A 10,967-nucleotide genomic window follows, 5' to 3' on the forward strand; every position below is an offset into this window, starting at 1 on the left:
TCGCGATCTCCTGACCTCGTAATCCACCCGCCTCGGACTCCCAAGGTGCTGAGATTACAGGCGTGAGCAACTGCGCCCAGCCTAAAGTTATTTTCTTAGTGGTAGCACAATCTCGGCTCACTGCAACCCCCACCTCCCGAGTTCAAGTGATTTTTGTGCCTCAGCCTCCCAAGTAGCTGGGATTACAGGCGCCCACCACCACAGCTGGCTAATTTTTGTATTTTTAGTAGAGACGGAGTTTCATCATGTTGGCCAGGCTGGTCTTGAATTCCTGACCTCAGGTGATCCACCGGCCTCAGCCTCATAAAGTGCTGGGATTACAGGCATGAGCCACCGCACCTGGCCTTTTTTTTTTTTTTTTCCCCCTCTCTCTTTTTTTTGAGTCAGAGTCTCACTCTATTGCCCAGGCTGGAAGGTAGTGGTGTGATCTCAGCTCACTGCAACCTCTGCCTCCAGGTTCAAGAGATTCTCCTGCCTCGGCCTCCCAAGAAGCTGGAATTACAGGCGTGCGCCACCATGCCTGGTTAATTTTTTTTTTTTTGAGACGGAGTCTCGCTCTGCCGCCCAGGCTGGAGTGCAGTGGCGCGATCTCGGCCCACTGCAAGCTCCGCCTCCTGGGTTCACGCCATTCTCCTGCCTCAGCCGCGGGAGTAGCTGGGACTACAGGCACCTGCCACCACGCCTGGCTAATTTTTTGTATTTTTAGTAGAGACGGGGTTTCACTGTGTTAGTCAGGATGGTCTTGATCTCCTGACCTCATGATCTGCCCGCCTCGGCCTCCTAAAGTGCTGGGATTACAGGCAGGAGCCACCGCGCCCGGCCTTATTTTTGTTTTTTAAGATGGAGTCTCACTCTGTCGCCCAGGCTGGAGTGCAGTGGCACCAGGCACCACCTCGGCTCACTGCCACCTCCACCTCCCGGGTTCAAGCGATTCTCCTGCCTCAGCCTCCAGAGTAGCTGAGAATACAGGTGGGCCCCACCACGCCTGGCTAATTTTTTTTGTGTTTTTAGTAGAGACAGAGTTTCACCATGTTGGCCGGGCTGGTCTTGAGCACCTGACCTCAAGTGGTCCACCTGCCCTCAGCCTCCCAAAGTGCTGGGATTATAGGTGTGAGCCACTGCGCCCAGCCTCCATTTTTAACATTATAACCATTTAAGTGGGTATAAAGTGGTATCTCATTGTAGGTTTGATTTACATTTCCTTAATGACCAATCATGGTGATCATCTTTTCATGTGCTTATTTTCCATTTGTATATCTTCTTTGGAGAAATGTCTATCAAATCCTTTGCCTATTGTAAAAATGAGTTATTTATTTTATTATTATTGAGTGAAGAGTTTTTTTTATATTCTGGCTAGTAGACTCTTATCAGATATATTATTTGCAAATATTTTCTCCCACACTTTGGGTTGTTTTTTAACTTTCCTTTTTTTAAGGTTTCCTTTTTATTTTAGTTTCCCTCTTTTTATTTATTTATGTATTTATTTTATTTTTGAGACAGGGTCTGGCTCTGTCATCCAGGCTGGAATGCAGTGGTGCGAACACAGCTCACTTCAACCTCCACCTCCTGGGCTTAAGCCAGCCTCGCGTCTCAGCCTCGTGAATAGCTGGGACTACAGGTGCATGCCACCATGTCTGGCTAATTTTTGTATTTTCTGTAGAGACAGGGTTTCACCATGTTGCCTAGGCTGGTTTTGAACTCCTGAGCTCAGGTAATCTGCCTGTCTTGGCCTCCTAAAGTGCTGGGATTACAGGCGTGAGCCACCATGCCTGACCTATATTTATGTATTGAGATGGGATCTCACCCTGTTGCCAGGCTGGAGTGCAGTGCTGCAATCACAGCTTACTGCAGCCCGGACTTCCCAGCTCAAGTGATCCTCCTGCTTTCACCACCCCTGTAGCTGAGACCACAAGGGCGTGCCACCGTACCTGGCTAATTTTGTTTTTTTTTTTAAGAGATTGGGTCTCTCTGTGTTGCCCAGGGTTGTCTCAAGCTCTTGGGCTCAAGCTGTCCTCCTGCCTCAGCCTCCCAAAGTATTGGCACTACAGGCGTGAGCCACTGTACCTGGCCTCGTTTTCACTTTCTTGATGGGGTCTTCTGAAGCACAAAAGTTTTTCATTTATATGAAGTCCAAGTTACCTATTTTTCTTTGGTTGCCTGTGCTGTTGGTGTCGTGTCTAAGAACCCATTGCCTAATTTAAGTTTTCTTCTAGGAGTTTTGTAGTATTAGCTCTTGCATTGACCCATTTTGTGTTAAATTTTAGTGTACTATATGAGATAAGGTCCAATTTCATTTTTTTGCATGTGGCTATTCTTTTCTCATATAATTGTTCTGGCATTTTAAAAAACTTTTCAATAGCTGGGCACAGTGGTTCACGCCTGTAATCCCAGCACTTTGGGAGGCTGAGGCAGGCAGATCGCAACTTCAGGAGTTCGAGACCAGCCTGACCGATATGGTGAAACTCCGTCTCTACTGAAAATACAAAAATTAGCCGGGCATGGTGCCACACGCCTGTAGTCCCAGCCACTGGGGAGGCTGAGGAAGGGGAATCTCCCAGAAGGCAGAGGTTGCAGTGAGCCGAGATCACGCCACTGCACTCCAGCTTGGGCGACAGAGGGAGACTCCATTTCAAAAAAAAAAAAAAAAATTCAATAGCTTTAGGGGTACAGTTGTTTTTTGGTTATATGGATGAATTGTGTAGTGGTGAAGTTTGGGCTTTTAGTGTACCTATCACACTAGTAGCATACATTGTCCCCAGTGGGTGATCTTTTATCCCTCACCCCCCTACCACCCTCCCTGTTTTGGCACTCTTGTTGAAAATCCATTGCCCATTGCTATGACTTGAATGTGTCTTCTCCAAAATTCAGGTGTTGCCAATATGATAGCGTTAAGAGGTGGGGACTGTAAGAGGTGACTGAGGCTATGAGGGGGTCCTTTCTCGTGAATGGGGTTACGGCCCTTATGAAAAACATTTCATGCAGTGTTCGGCCTCTTGCCTTCCACTTTCTGTCATGTGAAGACATAGCATTCCTCCTCTCCAGAGGATGCAGCCCTCACCAAACAGCCAAACCTACCAGCACCTTAAGCTTGGACTTCTCAGCCTCCAGAACTGCAAGAAAAAAAGTTTCTGTTCTTTATAAATTACCCAGTCTCAAGTATTTTGTTATAGCACACAAGCAAATTAAGACACCCATAGATATACATGTTTATTTCTAGACTCTCAATTCTACTCTATTGGTCTGTATGTCTATCCTTTTGCTAGTACCACACTTTTCATTACCATAGTTTTGTAGTAAGTTTCAAAACTGGGAATTGAATGGTATACCTTTGTCCTTTTCCTTTCTTTTTTTTTTTTTTTTTTTTTCAGATGGAGTCCCACTCTGTCACCCAGTCTGGGGTGCAGTGGTACAATCTCGGCTCACTGCAACCTCCTCCTGCTGGGTTCAAGCGATTCTCCTGCCTCAGCCTCCTGAGTAGCTAGGACTACAGGCACGAGTCACCACAGCTGGCTAATTTTTGTATTTTTAGTAGAGACAGGGTTTCACCATGTTGGCCAGGCTGGTCTCAAACTCCTGGCCTTAAATGATCTGCCCACCTCAGCCTCCCAAAGTGGTGGGATTATAGGCGTGATCCGCCACTCCTGGCCACGTGTAGCCCTTAATAGGGAAGAATGACTCAATTCTGTAGGCTCAGAGGGTCAAGAGGAATCTGGGAATTCAAGATTTGGGGGGGCATCAACCCAGATGTCCCTGTCCCATGTGTCAGAGTCTCACTCTTTCCCAACCAGAACCCTGACCTAATTTGGTTGGTAGTTTAATCTTCTTTGGAGTTTGGCTACACTGATGATTTAGTCTGGGTCTTGTCCTCAGCATTCTCTGCCTTCCCACCTTAGGTCACGAAAGTCTCTTTACATGCTACCAGAGACCCTCTGGCGAAAGCTTTCATTTGGCTCTAGTTGCCTGGTGTTTACTCTCTCGGCCTTTTGGTTTCTTTTCCTAGAGCTTCAACAGAGGTAAGCAATAACCATATAATCCCATTGTCCTTAGAATTACTATTTCTGCCATATATTGCTTGAGCTAATACATTCTCTTCCATTGGTATACAATCCCAGTTCACCACTAGTGAAAGTTTTAGTACCTGGCTGCCACCTTGTGCCAGGGGTTATCTGGGTTCCATCTATTACCAGTAACAGGTCCTCCCTACCAGCTAGGTGGATGAGTGACCCAGTTCCAAAACTCCATCTTATCTGTGCTTTCTCAGACCTCTCCTGGCTCTGACTGTGGTAGTTTGGGTTTTCCAGGAAGCAGATCCTGAGACGGACTTCAGTGTACAGGATATTTATTAGGGAGGGCCCTTGGGATCGACATCTGTGAATGGCAGGGAAAGGAAATAAGATTGGGCAGAGGGTGAAGTTGATCTGAGATGCAGGCTGATAGCCTCAGTTAACCCCACACAGGAATCTCTCCAGAGGAAATGGATCATCAGAGTTGTTCTGACAGGACAAAATAGCTAGGCCTTTTGTATTAGTGTTTTCACACTGCTGTAAAGAAATACCTGAGACTGGGTAATGTATAAAGAAAAGAGGTTTAACTGACTCAACAGTTCCGCATGGCTGGGGAGGCCTCAGGAGACTTACAATCATGGCGGAAGAGGAAGCAAGCACATCTTAGGTGGCAGCAGGTGAGACAGAGAGAGAGAGTGTATGTGAAGGAGGAACTGTCAAACACTTATAAAACCATCAGATCACCGGGCGCGGTGGCTCATACCTGTAATCCCAGCACTTTGGGAGGCTGAGGTGGGCAGATCACGAGGTCAGGAGTTCGAGACCAGCCTGACCAACATGGTGAAACCCCGTCTCTACTAAAAATATAATAATTAGCAGGGTATGGTGGTGCATGCCTGTAATCCCAGCTACTCAGGAGGCTGAGGCAGGAGAATTGCTTGAACTCAGGAGGCAGAGGTTGCAGTGAGCTGAGATTGCACCATTGCACTCCAGCCTGGGCAACAAGAGGGAAACTCCGTCTTAAAAAAAAAAACCAAAAAACAAACAAAAAAAACACGATCAGATCTCGTGAGAACTCATTCACTATCACGAGAACAGCATGGGGGAAACCCGCCTCCATCATCCAATCACCTCCCACCAGCTCCCTCCCTCGACACATGGTGATTATGGGGATTACAATTTGAGATGAGATTTGGGTGGGGACACAGAGCCAAACCATATCACCTTTCTACTTCTGCCTTGATCAGTCATCAGATTTGGGCAACCCAGAAAAGGCACATCTTCTTGGGCAAGGTAGCTCTCTGCACATGAGGCAAACCCGGAAGGAAATGGTAGCTGACAGCTGTGTTCTGAGCACAGTCCCCACAGCAGGGCAGCAAGTCTTTCCTTGGAGGGGGATCTGGTCAAAGCATCTCAACATCCACCACAGGTATCATGTCAGCAATTGACTCTCAAATTGTTCAGGTAAAAATTCATTATGCTATGTGCGCAACTTTTCTGTTAGTTTGAAAAACTTTAAAAATAAAATGCTTTTAAAACAAATGGACAGACTTACACAAATTAAATGTGACTGAAAAAATGTCAAGAGCCTCCTGTTGCTGATGCAAAGAAAGGAGCATGATGTTGAAGAGATGAAAATTCATTTGAATGAGTAAAATATGGATGGCCAGAAGAATTAGTGAGAGATAAGAGTGAAACAGTAAATTGAAGTTTCATCTTTGGTGATGCAATATAATTCCAAGACTTCAGAATAGGGCAAGAATGCAGAATGCTTATTGCCTCACATTTACACTGGCCTTTAATTTCACTTCACCTCTTCTGAGTAGGTGAAGTCTCTTCTAGACTACCTTTAGTAGCTCCTGTTCCCTATCTCCCTTTTCCTTTTGTTCCTTTCCTCCCCACGACCATCATGAAAATTGGTCTGTGGAGATGTGAGTCTTTACTAAGCGTCTCATACTGGGATGAAGATTATTTTTAGGATTAATCTGAGTCACAGAGGGAGGAGGGAAAGAACCATTTTAATCTTTTCCTTTTCACTCCTTCATAACCTGCTGTACAGCTAAATCATTTTACAAATACGTCTTTCCTCCTTTTCCCTAGGAATGCTTTGCCTTTTATCTTTCCTTTGGAAGCAGTATCCATAAGCCTTCATCAGAAGCTTCTAAAAGTGGAAGGAATTTTTCTTTGTTAGAAAGGACCACGGGCTAAATTAAAGGAGATTGCTATAAGCTGCTTTCATGTAAGTAGATCCATTTATTATTATAGCGGTTGTTGGGATCTGAGGGGTTATATAGTTGCCCCTGTTTCCCTTTCTCACTGGCTCTCTCAGCTACACCCATGTCTTAGTCTGTTTTGTGCTTTTTATAACAGAATACCTGAGATTGAATAATTTATAAAGGAAAAAAATTTATTTGGCTCACAGTTGTGGAGGCTGGGAAGTCTAAGAGGGGACAGTATCTAATGAGGTTCTTCTTGCTGCATCATCTCATGGTAGAATGCGGAAGGGCAAGAGTGATCTCAAGAGGGCAAGAACGATCTCCAGAGGGCAAGACATTGAACTTGAAGCTTCCAGCTTTATTATAATCAGCATTATTCAATTCATGAGAGTGGAGCCCCCATGACCTAAACACCTCCAATTAGGCCCCACCTCCCAACACTGCTGCATTGGGGATTAAGTTGCCAACATACGCTTTTTGGGGAACACGTTCAAACCATAGCAACCCCACTCTGGATTTTCCCTTCTGTCGCTCTGAGGCTGAGCGTGGAAGGCACTCCTGCTTTCTGTGGAGAGATGCAGGCAGAGACTGTGTTTGACCTTCTTCCTTTGCAGCAACATGCTTGAGCATGCCTCATGTTTCACTGCTGGACCACATTTCTTTGAGGGGTAAATAAGCATGTGAACGCTACACTTTAAAAAATATCTTTACCAATTTACACATTAAACACTGAGGAAACAAAGAAGAACAAACAAAACCCCCCAAATAAGTTACCCCAAAAGGTGGGAGAAAGTTCTATCTTGGATAAAATAGGCACTCAAAGGCTATCTGTTGAATGACTTGAATGAATGAAGAGAGATCTGGGCCAGGTGCGGTGGCTCATGCCTGTAATCCCAGCACTTTGGGAGGCTGAGGAGGGCAGATCACCTGAGGTCAGGAGTTCAAGACTATCCTGACCAACATGGCAAAACCCTGTCGCTACTAAAAAAGTACAAAACTTAGCCAGGCATGGTGGCGGGTGCCTGTAATCCCAGCTACTCAGGAGGCTGAGGCAGGAGAATTGCTTGAACTTGGGAGGTGGAGGTTGCAGTGAGCCAAGATCGCACCACTGCACTCCATCCTGGGCAACAAGAGTGACATTCCATCTCAAAAAAAAAAAAAGAGAGAGAGAGATCTGGCTTAACTTAGGTGAATGATAGTTTAAACAGGCAAGCTTCTGGCTGAAGATACTAACAGCACCCCTTATTTAGAGTAGGTTAGCATTTTAGGGGTGCTTCCACACACATTATCTCATGTATTCCTTGGACAGACCCCACCCTTCGAGGGAGGGGAGGCAGGTGCTATTTATACCATTTTAAAGTTGAGATTAAATGACTTGCCTGGAATCAAACAACTAAGTGGCAGAACTGGGGCTTACACCTAGGTCTGCTGACTACCGTTGGTGCCAAGACATCAGAGAGATTCTTCTGGTTTCACAGTGGAGCCCCCAAGGATTACTGCTGGGGCACTTGTCTTACTTAAAACTGTGATAGACTGTGTGGAAGCAAGCCCATGTAGGAAATGGCCTTAAGCTCTCCAGAGTAGTAACTACCAAGCAGATGGATCTAAATTGAAAAGATAAGCTTCACACAGCTTATGTGAGTGGACAAAAATATGGCAAATGAGTTTCATTCTGTACTGAATTGGAATAATGCATTTAGTATTGTTAGTCTAAAGTCACTTAAAAGAAGATGAGTTTGGAGCTGTGCTTTATTCTAAGAAAGAGACCCATGAGTTATTGTTGACTGTTTCCTAAAGTCATATAACAATGTGCTGGGCCTGTTTGCTAAGAACGTGGAAAACAGAACTGAAAGCATTATTTTGTCTTACATTTGACAAAATGGTAATGAAGTTATACCTGGAATCATGCATTTAATTCTCCCTGGAAACCGTAAAAAAGAGTCTAGTATTTAATAGATATACCAGGTCATAAAAAGAGGTAACTAAAATGACCAAATAGATTTCCTAAGAAGAAAGTTGCTTTAAAAGTAGAATTAAATAAGGGGAAATTTGAAGGAAACCCCTATTCACCTTTCGTTTTCAACTAACTTTTTTTTTGAGAAACCACTACATTCAGACACTGTGCTCAACACTAGAGTTTACAATGACTAAAACACAGAAGTTCACAATCATTGTGTGAGAATATCAGCCGGGATGAATCATGAGTACAACTCAGCACAGCTATTCTTGTGTGCTTAGTGGATTGGCAGCTGGTCTAGGGTACAATCTCTTGAACTTGGTTGGTATGTGTTGGTTGCCAGGGGCCAATCAACCCTGGTAAACCTGCAATCAAGTTCTTCAAACAGCAAATCTGAAGAACTGGACCCTTCATATCAACCAGAGCATAAAGTGAAGTTATGACTTATTAATAGCATCATTAACATTTAGTTGTTTACCTGGGTCTAACAAATACCATCCTTCTCTGTGGTCTCAGCACTTCTAAGCTAGGAAGGTACAGACAGTCCCTGCTTGTGACTGAGTTATGTTCCCAAAAGTTGATTTCTAACTTGGTTGTTTGAAACTGAAAATGTATTTTCCCCAGAGAATCAATGTTAGAAATACTGGTTCTGTTCTCAGGTCAACTCTTAGAAGGCCATTTAGCCCATATGCAGCTTGACTTTGAGACTATAGAACTGTGACCTACGACATTGTTTCTATGGGAAAATGTGCCCCAGAAGGAACAAGGTCTTCCTTCCTACCCCACTTCCTACCTCCCTGTGTAATGAAGCCTGTGTGTTTATTATAGGAAGTGCTGCTCCCAAGTGTGGGCGGCTGGGCTTTGCGGCAGCCTTGGACACTTACCCCCAAGGGCAGAGATATTCTCACTTCTCCTGCCCCAGCTCTGGCAGGGAGGGGAGTGGGAGCAGGTGGGGAGTCTGTCCCTGACCCACCTTCTTCAGGGCTATCTTCTGGGGGGTGGGGTTCTAGCAAGACTGGCTACATAATTTCTGGGGCCCTTTGGTTCAAAAGGCAGAAAAATAAAAATGCTGCTAAGCTAGTGAAGAAGACAACTTTTTTTCCTTCTGCTCTCTCTCTCTTGACTTATTACAGTGTTTTAAATATGTGATTTAATGTTATTCTACGTAAGAAAAAAGAAAAATTTAAATTACTAGAATGAATGTTATAATTCATTTTTATACTGTGCAAAGCCAGTTTTAAATACAAATATAAGATCATTTAATTCCTGAGGCAGGAGGATTTGCTTGAGCCCAGGAGGCCAAGGCTGTAGTGAGCTGTGTTTGCACCAATGTACTCCAGCCTGGGCAATAGAGCTAGAGCTCTATCTCAAAAAAAAAAAAAAAAAAAAATTAATTCCTTTGTGGACTCACCAAAATGACATAATTTCTATTTTTTAGCTCTTACGTATATATATAGTTGGTTATTACCAGAATAGTATAAAAACTACACAAAACTACCTCAACTGTTATTTCACCTCTTTTTTTTTTTTTTTTGAGATGGAGTTTCACTCCGTCACCCAGGCTGGAGTGCAATGGTGTGATCTTGGCTCACTGCAACCTCCACCTCCCAGGTTTAAGTGATTCTCCTGCCTCAACCTCCAAAGTAGGTGGGATTACAGGCACCTGCCACCACGCCCGGCTAATTTTTGTATTTTCAGTAGAGACGCGGTTTCACCATTTTGGGCAAGCTGGTCTCGAACTCCTGACCTCAGGTGATCCACCCGCCTCAGCCTCCCAAAGTGCTGGGATTACAGGTGTGAGCCAATGTGCCCAGCCCTTATTTCACTTCCTGATGCACACACATTGTACTAACACTCCACCTTTGACTTACTGAGGAATAAGAAAGTACTGAAAGGCAAAGGAAATGTCCTCAGCACAAGCAGTCAGCTAACACAGGGAAGTGACACAAGAAAGAAAAGATATGATAGGGTACCGTGGTCTTTTATGTCTTAGAATGCCATTGCCTTCTTTCTGTTTGAAGTTCTGGTTCCAGTGGAAAACATGACTTCTCAGAACTATCAGGACCCCCACTTACTCAGCGGTAGACAAAACAGGCTTACCTTGTATTAATACTTATTTGCTTTGTCTTGCTGAATTCTGATGCACCGCGGGCTCACCAGAATCCTGTGCACATGGGTCATGGAGAACACTATACATGAACAGGGTGGCAAGAAATAGTGAACATACTTATTGCATCTATCTCCTCTGCTCACCTGCGTGCTCCACTGCCACATCTGACTTCACTACACAACACGAGTTCAAAGATAAAATCATCAGGAATGTCAAGATGGTCATAGCAGAGCATTAAACCAAGCATGGGGTCCTCTTGCACGCAGGGCCCTGTGTAATGCCCTGGTTGTGGGAGGGAATGGGATGGGCACTCATAGGTTTAGAGTGAGGCCGGGATGGGCAGATGAATCTTAGGCCTCTTGAGCCCCTGGCCGTTTTTCTTCCAGGACACCAGACCTAGGGGATTGCCAGAGGCAATGATGAATGCAGATAAAGACTCCAGAGGTGGTTATCAGTTTCTGGGGATGATGACATCTTCTGGGAAGGGAGTTCCAGTGGTAGTAATTATCAAGTGGTAAATGGGGGGTGAGAGGCAGGATTGTGGAAGGCAGACCTACTAAGCCTACCATATTATATACTAATTGATAAATGGAGCACTCAGAATGACCAGTGAAAGCAAATGTTGGGTACAGGTTTAATTAGAGGAAGTGATTACCTTCTTCCTCAAAGGACAGGATAGC

At 44.6% G+C, this 10,967-nt stretch overlaps 1 protein-coding gene across 1 annotated transcript in view; it reads left to right on the forward strand.

Annotated features, from left to right (window-relative positions):
* Nucleotides 1-10,967, forward strand: part of MAPK6 (mitogen-activated protein kinase 6) — a 94,993-nt gene that overhangs the window by 27,196 nt on the left and 56,830 nt on the right. The window contains exon 2 of the mRNA XM_009429134.3: nucleotides 6,105-6,243. The gene's annotated coding sequence lies outside the window, so the exon portion shown is untranslated. The remainder of the gene's footprint in view (nucleotides 1-6,104; nucleotides 6,244-10,967) is intronic.

Source organism: Pan troglodytes, chromosome 16 (genome assembly GCF_028858775.2).
Source record: "Pan troglodytes isolate AG18354 chromosome 16, NHGRI_mPanTro3-v2.0_pri, whole genome shotgun sequence".
NCBI lineage: Eukaryota > Metazoa > Chordata > Mammalia > Primates > Hominidae > Pan > Pan troglodytes.